This window comes from Danio rerio, chromosome 16 (assembly GCF_052040795.2).
Source record: "Danio rerio strain M-AB ecotype USA chromosome 16, GRCz13ab, whole genome shotgun sequence".
NCBI lineage: Eukaryota > Metazoa > Chordata > Actinopteri > Cypriniformes > Danionidae > Danio > Danio rerio.
In genome coordinates, this window is record NC_141036.1 from 49,941,461 (window position 1) to 49,957,500 (window position 16,040).

General features: G+C 35.7%; 1 protein-coding gene across 3 annotated transcripts in view; it reads right to left on the reverse strand.

Annotated features, from left to right (window-relative positions):
* Window positions 1-16,040, reverse strand: part of LOC147833480 (uncharacterized) — a 138,363-nt gene that overhangs the window by 20,411 nt on the left and 101,912 nt on the right. The window contains exons 14-16 of one of the 3 annotated variants that reach the window (XM_087288277.1): window positions 13,227-13,376; window positions 3,065-3,220; window positions 1,481-2,560 (exon numbers count right to left, since the gene is read on the reverse strand). The gene's annotated coding sequence lies outside the window, so the exon portion shown is untranslated. Of the gene's footprint in view, window positions 1-1,480; window positions 2,561-3,064; window positions 3,221-13,226; window positions 13,377-16,040 lie in introns of those variants that run through there. The other 2 variants (XM_087288273.1, XM_087288275.1) reach the window with 2 other exon arrangements.

Below are 16,040 nucleotides of genomic sequence, written 5' to 3' on the forward strand. Positions count from 1 at the left end.
TTATCGACGCACTGTCCACTATGCTATTCCCGTGCTCTGAATCATCTGTGTAATGATACGCAGTAATGTATGACCAAGGAACTGTACAAAAGTGTAAAAAACAGTTCAGTGCCAGGCGTACTGTACAGGTGGTCCTACTGCCACATTGTACAGTTGCCTAAAATGCCCTGACACGAATACAAAGAGCTGCACTGAATGTTTTTTATGGTAAGCGCAGACCCGCGGTTTGTCACATTTGATTTCAAAAAGGTTTGTTAAATACATTAACATTATGAATTTGGTTATGAAAAAAACTATGCACTTATAACCCTCTCATAACGAAAAAACTTCTGTGTGTCCACATCCATAAATATTCTCATCAAAAGAGCACGCAATGCTCAGTAAACTCTCTGAAACAGACAAACTCTGAAACATAGCAACTTACTCTCTGAACATAACCTGCTCCGGAGCAGGTTATCTTCAGAGAGTAAGTTGCTATGGCTACTTAACATACCCAGAAGTTACCTCCGATTTTGGAACCAAAGTTGAGGTTATCCACCTACTTACTCACAAACTTACCCGTGTATGTCACATAACCTGCTTTCTGGAACAGCCCCCCGGTTTCCCCCACAGTCCAAAGACATGTGCTATAGGGGAATAGGGTAAGCTAAATTGTCTGTGGTGTATATGTGAATGAGTGTGTTTCCCAGTGATGGGTTGTGGCTGGAAGGCCATCTGCTGCGTAAAACCTATGCTGGATAAGTTGGTGGTTCATTCCACTGTGGCGACATTGTTTTTGTTGTAATAATAAATATGATATATATCACCAGAACAACTAAAATTTTTTTTATAAAAATAATAATAACATTAACAATCACCACTTCCTTCAACATGCCACAATTATTATTATTATTATCATTATTATTATTATTATTATTATTATTATTATTATTATTATTATTATTGTTGTTGTTTCTCTTCTTACTGTTATTATTAATATTAGTATTATAACTATTTTAAATATGTGATACTATCAAAACAATACATGGAATAATAATATTTAATATATTTATTTAGAAAAAATAAATATATTCTCAACAACAACTACTACGACAACAAGAATAAATATTATTACAACAACAATTATAGAGAATATTGTTTTTTGTAGTAATAATAATAATAATAATAATAATAGCAGCAGGCGACGCAGTGGCGCTGTAGGTAGTGCTGTTGCCTCACAGCAAGAAGGTTGCTAGGTTGCAGGTTCGAGCCTCACCTGGGTCAGTTGGCGTTTCTGTGTGGAGTTTGCATGTTCTTCCTGCGTTCGCGTGGGTTTCCTCCAGGTGCTCCGGTTTCCCCCACAGTCCAAAGACATGCGGTATAGGCAAATTGTGTAGGCTAAATTGTCTGTAGTGTATGAGTGTGTGTGTGTGAATGTTTCCCAGAGATGGGTTGCGGCTGGAAAGCATCCACTGCGTAAAAACTTGCTGGATAAGTTGAGGGTTCATTCTGCTGTGGCGACCCCAGATTAATAAAAGGACTAAGCCGACAAGAAAATGAATGAATGAATAATAATAGCTGCACGATGAAGGATGCTGGTTCAAGTCCCGGCTGGGTCAGTTGGCATTTCTGTATGGAGTTTACATGTGTGCATGTGTGTGAATGAGTTTCTATGGATGTTTCCCAGTACTGGGTTGCAGCTGAAAGGGCATTTGATGTGTAAAACACATGCCAGAATAGTTGGAGGTTCATTCTGCTGTGGCGACCTCTGAAATAAAGACTAAGCCGAAGGAAAATGAATGAATGAATAATTAATAATCATGAAGCAGATGACAAATAAAAAAAGAAAAAAAAGATTGAGCCACTGCTAACTGTAGTAGAAGCATTTTCTGAACATCCACATGATATCCAAACTTGGCCTTTAGTGGGCCTGTTTTCATTTCTTTGGCAAGTGGAATGATGTGATAAATGTTTACTCGCAAGTATGGAGTATTTTGTTTGTTTGGGAGGGAGAAAGTAACACCTGCGTGGCGTCGCACTAATGGCCTTTTTAACGCTCCACTCAAACCCATTTAAGCACCAGTCCTTTCACCACTTCCTTCATTTCTCATGTAATTTCCTCCCTGTAATTACTCTTTTCGTTCCCCTGTTTATCAGACAATGTACCTGCAATGGAAATATAAGACCTCGGCTAGCCTTTCGCCGGACAAAAACAACATTTAATTTGATGTGTTTGGCTGTCCAACATCATTGTTTGAGGGATGCAATTAAGACAATATTATCTGTTTTTATTTTAGCGTTGGAAACGGGGGACATGTGGAAGCTTTATGATAAGCGGGAGGAATAAAACTGGCCGGTATCAGAAACGGTGACTTCAGTGGCATCCAGCACAATTAATGGCACATTGCTGGAGATTTCTGGATGGCCTGTTAAATGCAGGACGCAGAAGTGAGTATGGAGCAGGTAAAGACGTTTACTAAAACCACTGATCTCTAGGGGAAATAACAGACTTTGGGTATCAGATTCTTTACTTACCGTATGTGTTTCTTGGTGTCCAGCTCTCTGACACTTCAGTCAGTTCCTAAAATAAAATAAAAAATGTATTACATTAATTCAAACAAACACACACAAAGCAGCATGATATTTTTGTTATTAAAAAATACATAAATAAATAAAATACATGTCATACACAATGGTAAGGGCTTTACATAAATAGGAATAAGAGCAACACATGTAAGAAATTAAAAACAACAGAGAATAAAAATGAATAAAAACAGATAAAAACAGATTAAAATGTTACAACAGGTTTAAAAGGAATGAAAAAGAAAAGACAATAGTGCAATAATAAATAAATTAAATTTAAATTAATTAATTAAATAAAAAAATGACAAATTTAAAAAAGAAATTCATTCACTTATTTATTTTCTTTTTGGCTTAGTCCCAGTATTAATCTGAGGTCACCACAGCGGAATGAACCGCCAACCTTTCCAGCATATGTTTTACGCTTCGGATGCCTTTCCAGCTGCAACCCATTACTGGGAAACACCCATACACACTACGGACAAGTTTACCTTACACAATTCACCTGTACTCGATGTCTTTAGACCGTGGGGGAAACCGGAGCACCTGGAGGAAACCCTCACGAACACAGGAAGAACATGTTAACTCCACACAAAAACGCCAACTGACTCAGCCGGAGCTCGAACCAGCAACCTTCTTGCTGTGAGGTGATTGTGCTGCCCTAAAAATAAAATAACAAAATAAATAAATAAATAATAAATAAATCAATAAACAAACAAACCTAGCCCTTTTCATGGTGCGTATTTTATGCAGGATTTGAAATGAGATAATAAATCATCGTTAAATTAATGCATAATTGGATGAATAGGTCAAATAGCATAGATTGTAATAATGTAAAAATAAATAAACAAACAAGCATTTCCTTGGTTTATTTAAAAACATTAATTTAATTATTAACATATTTAGAAAAAGATCTCACCCCCATGGAATGGTTTTAAAACATAATAGCAGCACACTATGTTTTGTTAGTGTAAAATATTAGTTTATTATGAATATTTTTGGAAACACTGCACACACATTAAGTATATGCATTTATTTTTATAACTGAAAAAACAAACTGTAAAATACCTAAAAGTTTACAAATGTTTATAAATATAAACATGATAATGTATAATATATATATCTCCTGGATAAAAAAGTTCCCTCAAAAATGAATGATCTTCAATTTGCGGTTGTCGATCTATGTATATGAGCAATATCGTACTCGTAGCAGTGCCATATGGCTGTATATCGACACTGGTGGGAGGCCGCAGGCGGAGTGCCTTAGTGTCCCCCCACCAGTGAGGATATACAGCCATATTGCACTGCTACGAGTGTGATATTGCATTTATACAACAGTTCGACGACATGATCGTGTATATAAAAAAGAATGTATATAAAAAAGAAAATCAAAGAGAGAGTCTGAGGGCCTACTCACACTACGCTATCCGTACCGTGCCAAAGCCCATTTCCCGGATCGTTTGAGAAGTGTGTGTGTGTTGAACCGGGCTCAGGCACGGCTCACTTGGCTGGCCCTGGCCCGGTTGAAAGAGGTGGGCCTAAGTGCGGTTCACTTGGGCTTTGGCGCGGTACGCTTGTAGTGTGAGTGCAAAACGCGCCAAAGCCCGAAACTGAAAGCGAGACGTGACTTTTAAGGGACTGTTTCATATGGATTTATAAATCAATCTAGGCTACTGTTCAATGAACACAAACTGCCGTAGTTTTTTAACTACGCAAACCCCTCACTGCACCACAGCTGCCCACCTTCAGCAAACCTCCTCATTCCTGCAGCACGAGGGCTTTATGATTGTTTATGAGCGCCAAAAGTGGCAGATCTGGTAGGCGAAATATCTGACTGTGTGTCACCGCAGCCCTAAGGACTGTTTGGCAAAATATTTGACTGCATGTCACTGCATATCAGACTAAAACGAGATAACTAGAGAAATCTCCACTGTGCTGAGCGAGATCGCTCACTGAACAGCGCAGCATCGATGACGTAATGCCTAGTTCACACTAGAGGATTTTAAGCCTGATTTGAGCCCGATTTGGAAGTTAACGAGCTCGCCGACAGATAGGGCTGTGATCGGGAAGAAATCTGCGGGTGCACGGCGCTCGCCGCTCTTTATGTGTGAACTACTGAGCAACGCATCAACGAGGCTCGCTGACGCGTCGCCGACACCTCGCAGACGGAAATCCAACATTCAGCATGCTAAATATTCCAGAGCAGTCGGCCGACTCAACCCCACGTGTGGTCAGATGTAGTGACGAGCTACAGCCAATGAGAGAGCATATCAGCATGAGCCGCGTGCCTGTGTGTTCAGGAGCTCAGCAGAAACATCTGTGATTGGTCAGAATGGGCATCGGTGCACTCGCTTCATTCTGCGTTAGCACAGACATGAGAGTAGGCTATATTAACAGTGGAACTAGAATTCTGTAACTATTAGAATTACCATACTGCTCATTCTGATCGTTTTCATACGAAACGCCATATTGTCACAACATATTTACATTCAAAGCTATTATTGAGATATTAAAATTAAGCTTTGAATGTCTGGCATCATATTTAATGACACCATTACCCTAAAAATATAATATTTTTTTGGTAATACAGCCTATAAATATGTAGTTAAGATACTAAAACACTTAAAGGCTTGGCTTTCATTTTCACTTTCAAACAGGAGCTTTTTAACAGCACAGAATATGTTGTTTTGAAAGATATCTGAAGTAAATTGATGTTTTTGCCATCAGAAAGTTTTGTTTATGTTAGCAGGAAGTTGCCAGGCAAGAAAATACACACATATTTAAAGTCACAGTGAAAAGTATCAGACATGCGTGCAGTCATTTTGACCAATATGGTAATTTAAGGCAGAAATGCTCAGTTCTTTACTGTTTTGTAATAAAAAAAATAACAATGTCAGAAAGAAATACACTGATAGTTAGAAAATGGCAGGGTGTTATAAATATGTTAGTTTTATTTCAAAGAGTTATAAAATTACAAAAATTAAAAACTCTCTGTGTATCTATCCACTCAAACCTTGCAGATGAGTGATTAATCCGCTCATAAATCAGCTGATTTGACGATGTTTTTAAATGCTTTCTCCAAAGCTTGAAAAGCTGTCAGTGATGTTATCAGCACACAAGCAGCCAAGTTTAGCTTTTTTCTGATGACTCCTCCCTCAAATTTTCATTGGCTGTGGTTTGGTAGCTTGAATGAGCTGATGGGGAATGAGATGTTGTCAGATCATGTAGTGTGTGACCCCCCTCTTGTGGATCATTCACGGAGTGTTGCGTAGTGTGAACACCTCAGAGATCAAAAGACACAAAGTCAAGTCATGTAGTGTGAACAGCAAAGCGATCTGCTGATGTTTAAAATCCTGTAGTGTGAACTAGGCTTAAGTGTGCCAAGACCCGATTGTAATGTGAGTGCGGGCCGTCGGGGGAGAAGGGAGGGGGGACAAGAGTGCTTTGGCCCAGTTCGAGGCAACTGTACATAGTGTGAGTACGGCCTAAAAGCCCTTTTAAAGAGGAACTACTTTTTCAGCAATTAATTCACATCTGCAGCTAATGGTCACAAAAGCAGAAACTGCTGCTACTACACAAACATCACTTTAGAGCTGGTGTTTGAATGATTTTTTTATTTGTACATTAGTAATCTGGTAGTTTTTGTTTTGTACTGGCTTTTTTGGGCTTAATTATTGTGATCTCCCAATTGCAACAGAGAAATACTGGGAAATCTCTGTAGACTGATGGCATTTCATGCTGTTCAGCCTTATAGTCTATAAATGTGAGCAAAATAACTGGTTTTGCATTCATTTTAGACAGTACGCTAGAGAATCATTTAAATTTTAGCTCTAAAGTGACGTTTGTGAAGTAGTAATGGATTCTGCTGTTCTGACAGTCAGCTGCAGATGTGAATGAACAGCGGAAGAAAGTAGTTCCTCCTACAAAAGGGCTTTTGAGACTCTCCGTGTTTTATTTTCTTTTTATATACACGATTATGCTGTCAAACTGTTGTTTAAACGCAATAACACACTTGTAGTAGTGTGATATGGCTGTATATTGGCAATGGTGGGACACTAAGGCATGTGGCTTGCGGCCTTGAGCCAACACACACCTCCCACTAGCGCCGATATACAGCCATATTGCACTGCTTCAAGTGTGATATTGCTAAAAAAAAAAATAAATAAATAAATAAATAAATAATATATATATATATATATATATATATATATATATATATATATATATATATATATATATATATATATATATATATATATTTTTTTTTTTTTTTTTGCAGGAAAACATTTTAAATTTATGTTTCAGTGCACTTTTCTCCCAAAATAGTAAAAAAAAAAAAAAAATTGTATAAAAATACTACACTCAAATCAATTAATCTCTCAATGACTACTCCTCCCATATTACAAAAAAATACAGCAAAAATGTTACTCGATATGTTAAAAACAGAAATAAAAACACTTAATACCATGAATTCTTTTTTACTCTTTTGTGCCTTTAAGTCCTCCATGTTGTTAATTGTTTTGGACTGAAAATTCTGTTGAAGATTTGCCAGGTTTGTTAGCTGGAAAAGTGCCACAGTAATGCTGTCAGATCTTCTTTCAGCATCAGCTGATAAAGCGAGCAGAAGGGCATTCTCCTGACAAGTAAAGGATTATTTAGAAGAAAACATCCAAGCAAAAGAAGCCAGTGTTTGTCAGGACTGCATCCCAACAGCTGAATTCATTCTCATTAGAAGGGTTCGGGCCGCTTCCACAAGTCCCAGGTGGCCTCTTTTATTTGTCAGACTCCGGTGAGCTTATACGCTGTTCACATGCAAATTTGTCTCCCATTAAAATCTGAACGCCTGAGTAAAAGAGGCTCCTGCAAACTTCACTCGGCTTCATCAAGCAACAGAATCACTGCTTGCTGTTAATGGGCATTTGCAGTGGAAAGAGAAAGTGACTGTGACTGATTGCCTGTAAATTACAGCGGTCGGATTGTAAAGTTTATCACTTATCACTTTCCCAGATAACTTTACAGATGTGGATGGGTCATCATCTAAACACAAGCCAGGGAATCAAACAGGTATAAGGTCAACACTCAGATAGAGCTACCCCCCCCCCCCCCCCTTTTTTTTTATTCACAACATATACCTACTAGTGATTATACTTATTGATTGATAGATTATTTTTATTGATTTTGGTTTATTTACTTATTTAAATGTATGACAATAAACACTAAAAAATTCCAGATTTTCACAACGTTACTGTAATTATCACAGTTAATTATATTAGTATCACTTTCAGGATTTAACTGTACAAATCCACAGTAATGCGTCATATTTAGAATTGTATAACGAAATTAATCAAATTAGCATGATTACAGCAAATTACTGTAAAAAGGGCTATAGCTTTTGCATGTTAGCTATAGGAATTCAAACTCTTTTAATTTTATTTAACATAGAAATTAATACAAATTAACTTTAATGCTAGTATTGGCACTTTTTTGTTATTTAGAAACAAAATAATTTTTTGTGGCCCCAAAAACAATTTGGTTACATCTTCAAAAATAACTAGAACTTTTCTCATTTAATATTCCATTTCTTTAGGAACTGCGTCACAGTATGAAAAGAATCACAATGGCAGCTTCTGGTTCACGGGGACTTAAGTAAAAGTAAAACAAAAATAATTAATTCAAGCTTGATTCACATGATAATGACTCATACAAACACTTTTTTAGTGAATCAAAACATTCTGCATGATCAGTGAAGCCTGATTCACAAAGTAATGACTTATATGAACTCTTTTTAGAGAATCAAAACATTCAGCATGATCAGTGGAGCCTGATTCACAAGATGAATCATGTGAACACTTTTTAATGGATCAAAACATTTAACAAGATCATTAAAGCTTGATTCACAGGGTAATAACTCATACGAATACTTTTTTTGTGTGTGTGAATCAAAACATTCAGCATGACTAGTGAAGCCTGATTCACGAGATAATGAATTATGTGAACACTTTTTAGTGGATCAAAACATTCAGCATGATCCTTAAAGCTTGATTCCCAAGGTATTGACTCATGCGAACACTTTTTTTTAGTGAATCAAAATGTTCAGCATGATCATTAAAGCTTGATTCCCAAGGTAATGACTCATATGAACAGGTTTTTAGTGAATCATATCATTCAGCATGATCAGTAAAGTCTGTCCAATGAATCAATGAAATGTCCAATGAATCAAATCAAACTTTTTGTTTTAGTGAATAAACACTGCTTTAAACTAATTTAAGTCTGATTTCAAAGCAACAGTACTGACTGATGTGACTTGATACTTATCAAAACACACAAGCATGACCAATCAAACAATATGATTCGAGGGACTTTTATAAGTCGCTAAAATCACTCTAGTGAAGTAGTTTTTTTTTAAAACTTTTTATTGATGCCAGTTTTGAAAAATATTAATAGTGCTAATTAGGATTATCATGAGAATCAGTCGAAGATTATTTTGGTTTACTTTGAATCAAATTAAAAACACACACAATTAAAAACCCTCTCTACTAGCTTCAGTTTTCTGTGCTATTTTGAGCAAGTCCAGCTTTTCTCAGACTCTGGCTATATGTTAGACTGTCAAGCGTTTGGTGTCCTGGCGAAGGGGAAATTAATGGCGTCGAGGCGGCAGAATTAGTTGTTGTGTTTGGTAAGCGTCTGCGGCTGCCAGAGCGCAGGTGGACAGCTGTGGGGGACGGATGGCCAATACACAACCGTCTGCAGCTCTCACGCTTTACTGCACACACACACACACACAAACACACACCACATGCACACACGCAGACACACGTGCATGCATGCAGATAAACACACACATTGTTGTTCACACACACAGATAGACATATGCACATGTGCTCTGATTGATTGTGTTGACAGATTAAAGTGTGAATCTGTGACTCCAGATGTTTGGAAGCACTGATAATAGCGTTTCACATCAGTATTTCACATTAATCTTCAAAATTATGGCTGGGTAGTATGAGCAAAATATTACATCATAATGATACATCCATGTTATTTTATCATAGCAATATATACAGTAGTCAACATCTGAAGTGGATCATAAAAAAAAGTTTTTCCGAATTGTCCTAAGACAAGAATCGGTGTGCTTTAATAGATTTGGGGCAACATTGATGAAAGGTTTTGATGTGCTCAGCATATATGGGTACACCCTTAACAAATATTTCTTTTAAATTTACATTTTTAATAAGAAGCTGTACAATATTATATTCATGGATATACATTAGTTTAGTCAGTATTAAAACCAAATCTGGAACTAAAATACATTCATTCGTTCATTTTCCTTGGGCTTAGTTCCTTATTTATAAGGGGTCGCGACAGTAAATTGAACCGCCAAATATTCTGGCATATCGTCACCTTGGATTTATAAGGTTCTATTTGCATTCTGAATGATTTTGAGATATTGAGCTTCAAAGTTTTTGCATTCCATAGCAAACTGTATTTGTGTAACATTTTTTTTTTTTAATAAAAAGTCTTAAAATGTAAACAACTAATAAAAAAACATCCCATAATGTAAATAAGTTGCCATTTAATAAGAATATGTCAATAACTCAATTGTGACCAAAATGTCAGATAGAACCTTATAATTCAAAGGTTATGATATGTTTTATACAGCTGATGGCCTTTCAGCCGCAAGCCATTACTGGGAAACACCCATACACACCCACATTCACACACATTAGTCTTTGAGGGTGATTATTTTTTAGTTTAGCAACAGAACAAATCAGTGCTCTGCGATAGTGGAATATGATTTTGTGGGTGTCATGGTGGTGCAGTGGGTAGCACAATGGCCTCACTACAAGAAGTTCGCTGGTTCGAGCCCCAGCAGGGTCAGTTTCTGTGTGGAGTATGCATGTTATCCCTGTGTTCGTGTGGGTTTTCTTCCGGGTGCTCCAGTTTCCCCCACAGTCCACAGAGGTGTGGTATAGATGAACTGAATAAAGTAAATTGTCTGTAGTGTATGTGTGTGAATGCAAGAGTGTAAGGGGGTTTCCCAGTGTTGGGTTGTGGCTGGAAGGGCATTCGCTGCATAAAACATATGCTGAATAAGTTGGCGGTTCATTCCGCTGTGGCGACCCCAGATTAATAAAGAGACTAGGTTGAAAAGAAAATGAATGAATGGAAGAATATGATACTGTTATCATGGCAAAGACAAAATAAATGTTAACTCTAACGCAGCCGCTAAAAACATTTCTTCTTAAACGGCAATTGAGAAATATTTTTAAAATGAATTTAAATTTCACAGGATTGCTACTAATTTGGCCTTCATCTGTCTCATGCTTAAATATTTAATGTCACTTGAAAATACATAATATAAATGTAATATATGTAATAAACCAATTTTATTTATTAGTCCTTGAGATACAGTAAATTATTGTTTAAATTGGCTACAGAACAAAACCAGTGTTGTTCATTAACTTGTCCAGTTAGACTGCTCCCACTTTATATTAACTGTCCATAGCTACTGTACTTACATCAAAATATAAATACAATGTCCTTAATATGTTCATAATGTAACCCAGTGCTCTTGAGGTGGAACACTGGTAGGGTTAGGGACAGGTTTGGTAGTGCGGTTAGGTTTAAGGGTGGGTTAAGGTGTAAAGGATAGTCAACAGTGTAATAATAAATGTAATTACAAAAATTAGTAACAGATGTAGCTACAATCAAGCATAAGTACAATGTAAACACATGTAATTACACAATAAGAACATAAAAATGAGTTATTAATTTCAGTTTTTAGTACATTTTAGCTAAGGCGACTAAATATAAAGTTGGAGCAAAAATGATACAGTCATCATGGGAAAGATAAAAGAAATTGTAACCTTAACCTTAACCAAGTTTAAAAACCTGTTGACAAAACATCTCTGCTTAAACGGCAATTTTAAAATTATAAATGAAATTATAAATAAAATTTTATAATTTTAAATAATAAAAAGAAATTATATTTATAATAAAAAAAAATTATAAATAAAATTATAAATAAAATATTTAAAAATTAATTTAAATTTCACAGGACTGCTAATAATTTTGCCTTTGTATCTTGCTAAAATATTAAATGTCACTTGAAAATGCACAATATGGATGTAATATATGTAATAAGCCATGTTTATTTTTTGATTGGCTACGGAACAAATCAATGTTGTCCATTAACTTGCTCAGTTAGACTAATTAACCTAGTTAGGCATTTAAATTGCACTTCAAGGTGAGTAGTATCTTGCAAAATAACTACAAAGTTCTACTTTATTTTAAGTGTCACTAACTATGTACTTACATTAAAATATAAATACAATGTAGTTAATGTGTCCATATTGTATTGCAGAACACTTCTGGTGCTCTTGAGGTGGGATACGGGTAGGGTTAGGGACAGGTTTGGTGGTATGTGGAGGTTTAATGGTGGGTGAGGATTTAAGGGATGGTCAACAGAGTTTAATAAAGCATACAATGTAAAAACATGCATTTGCACAACAAGTACATGGTAATGAATTACTTATTTCAGTTTAAGAAAATATAAGTTAAGGCATTAAATATAAAGTGGGAGCTAATATGATACTGTCATAAAGACAAAGACAAAAGAAATTGTAGCTCTAACCATTTAAAACGTGTTGAAAAAAATCTTTAATGGCAAGTGTGAAATATTTGTAAATGAATTAAAATTTAACAGGATTACTATTAATTTTGCCTTCATCTGTATCTTGATTAATGGTTTAATGTCACTTAAAAATACACAATATAAATATGTGTAATAAGCCAATTAAATTATTGTCCTTAAGAATGGTTATTTTTTCATTGGCTACAGAACAAACCAATGTTGTCCATTAACTTGCTCAGTTAGGCTAATTAACCTACAGTAGTTACACGTTTAAATTGCACTTTAAAGTGAATAGTAGTATCTTACATTATAACTAGTAAAATATTAAGTTCTACTTAAGTGTCCTTAACTATGTATATACATACAGATCAAAATTTAAATACAATGTAGTTAATGTGTCTATATTGTATTGCTTCTGGTGCTCTATAAGGTGGGATACTGGTAGAGTTAAGGACAGGTTTGGTGGTATGTGGAGGTTTAAGGGTGGGTTAAGATGTAAGGGATAATCAACAGTGTAGCTTTAAACTGATGTAGAGTTTTTCACGTCTACTCATGTTTTTTTGGTGTAATCTATTCATAAACATTGACATGTTGAAAAAACAGTCATCAATGCATCCTCGTCGGGGCGCTGGGGAAGGCGTTAAATCAAGTATGTAATGTAAAAACATGTATTTACACAACAAGTACATGGTAATGAATTACTCATTTCAGTTTAAAAGCATATAAGTTAAGGCTACTAACTATAAAGTGGGACCTAATATGATATTGTCATCATGGGAAAGACAAAAGAAATTGTAACCATAACCCTAAAAATATGTTGAAAAGACAGCTCTCCTTAAACGGCAATTGGAAAATAGCTATAAAATTAATTGAAATTTCACAGGATTGCTAATAATTTTGCCTTCATGAGTATCTTCTTTAAAAATGTAATGTTTCTTTAAAATATGTATAATACATATATACAGCAAAGAATTCATGGTGATTTAAAGTCCCAAAAAAATCCAAAATGAAAAAAGAAATGTGTTCACTTCACCTTCTGACAGTGAGATTTACTGATTCTTGATCTGAATCTCTACCCCGTTCTCGCTCTTCTAGACTGTGTCGGATCAGACCGGGCCTTGTGTCTCCTCCACCAAAACCCACAATTAACAGGAGCGGTTATTATCCTTGTCCTGCGACTTCCCTGCAATGCAAATCCCAGATAGAAAAGGGTCGGAAAATTATGCGAAAAAACTTGGGAGGAGAAAAGTGGCTCACGTCTGTTTGCCGAATTAATCGCTTTCTAAATGGCTCGGGGCCAGGCAAAAGTTAACATTTGCAGTTTCAAAGGTTTTCAGCGCTTGCAATGAGCCATGAAATTACTGCATGCTGGTGAAAATGGCAGCTGATGAAAAGCCCACGGAGCAGGTCCCACAGGCGGACAGGAGGAGCAGGAGCGGGAGGGGAACGCAATCGCCCTCGCCTGCCCGACAGACACACCGAGGAAGAGGAGCGGTGGATGAGGAAGAGCTTTTCCAATCAGGACACGTGCTCTTCATCACCCAGACACAACAGAGGGCTACATATATATATATATAGAGAGAGCGAGAGAGAGAAAGGATTATACTTTTTTGACTCCTCTGATATTTCCGATTGATACATAATAAAGACTCTTTGCTAGAAATATACTGTATACACTGTAAAAATTCACAAGTGTTTTTTTTATTTATTTATGGTTGTGAACTGCATTATGGGAGCTTGATCTCTGCTCTGTCGATATTGATGTTCAACTCTACAGATTAACAAAGTAACTTTTATTGACATTTTAGTAGTTTAAAATAATAAATACTTGTATTTTAACAAGTCTACCCAGACAATACATCACTTTAAACTATCAAAAATGTTAATAAAAGTCACTTTATCCAACTTTTCAAGGTTAAAAGTTGATGGAAGAAAGATTAAGGTCCCGCAATGGAATTCAAAAGCATAAATAAATGGGGGGGGGGGGGGGGGGGAATACTTGCGGATCCTTTTTACAGTGTAAAATTTAAGATCTCAAAAAGCGTACACAGCAGCCTCGTGAATTCGCGAAACAAAAACTGCAAAAAACGTAGCTCCTGGGACGTATTTGGTGCTCTCCAGAAATGTATATAAAGGTAGGTTTCTAGAATGAGCCTGGGTTGGCTTTGGGTGAACTATCTCTTTAGGTGAATCAAATCTCTGATGCACAAACTGTTACAAAGTGTTTGGGTTTAGTGATGTATCTTTCCTTTTTTAAATAAACTTATTTAGCAAGAACAAATTAAATTAGCTAAAAGTGACAGTAAATATTTGTAAAATGCTACAAAAGGTTAATTTCAAATGAATGCATTCAATAAATAAACAAATAAATAAAAAGTGTTGTTGCATTGCAACAAAGGCTCACTCTGAAAATGTAGCACAATATACATTTCTGGAGATCGCAAATTATGTAGCCAGAAGAATGTATGGCTGCATTTTGTCTTTAAAATGAACGCTATGGAGCAGTATGATGCTGTTTGTTTTCACACTTACCAGCTGACCGCTTATCTCTACATGGACAACTTTCCCGTCGTTACCAGTCTGTTCAGTAGCTCGCCATGTATGTTGGAAGACTTGAGACACAGAAAGGAGTTGACCGGTGAAAAACGGTTCCAAAAACGGTAAGAAAAAAACAAAAGCCAACAAGAAAAAAAAAGTAAGTAACAGGGTCAAAATGTGGTAAAATCTGAAAATGTGGTAAAAATCAGGCAAGGCCTTTTCTTTTTTCTAGATTGCTCTTTTAAACTGTTGGGTTTAGGGAGGTGGGTGGGCACTGGTGCTTTTGAAAACACTATTGGTTGGGTTTAGGGAAGGAGGAGGGTGGGTCAGTCGATCAGTCAGTCAGTCAGTCAGTCAGTCAGTCGACAGCGGCCTCTTGAGGATTTACACAAAAAGAACAGTCTTGAATGGCACTAGCGAGAAAATTTGGAGATCTGAAAAAGCTTGGCTTCTGGTAGATTCGCGAAAACAAAAACTGCAAAAAAAGTAGCTCCGGGACTAATTTGACGCTCTCCAAAAAAGTATAGCAATACGTTTTCAGATTGATCCTGGGTTGGTTTTATTGTAACACACTGAATTTTAAACTCTACTGTCATGTCCATTACATGTATTTATTTTAATAATTAAAGAAATAGATTAATAGATCTAAAAAAGCAGTTCATAGTGACTAGAGGCTGCCCCAATAAATAATGAATACATTCAACAATATAGAAGCATTTATAAATAAATACAATGAATAAAAAACATACTTATGAATTGTGCATAAAAAATCAGAAGCCATAAAACAGCTTTATGTGAAGTTAAATTGAGAAATTCCTGATCATTTTCACATTTACTGTAGCTCTCAAACTTAAAATGTACATAATAAAAGTTAAAATATTAAAATCTTATAATAAATATTAAGATAACAATGAGTTTTTCCATTTATTTTCCTCAAAATGTTATTTATCATCCTATTAATATGGTGTAATTATTATATTCATATAACTGAAACATATATTTGTCACATCTGACGTGTTGTTCAAGGAGTGAAACAAATGTGAGGATCCAAATGCAGTTACAGGTTTATTGAATCAAAATAAAATGAAAACAAAACATGGACAAGGAAAACACTCTGACATCCTGGATGTAACAAACTATCAATAACAAATGGGTTAACAATAGGGCTATATATAGTGCAAACAATAACAAGAGACAATAACTATGGTAATTAACAAGAGACAACAGTATTTTTTATTTAACAATTTAAACAATCATAGTTTTGTATTGTTTCTGGTCCAAACATCTAAACATTCTTAAATCAAGCATT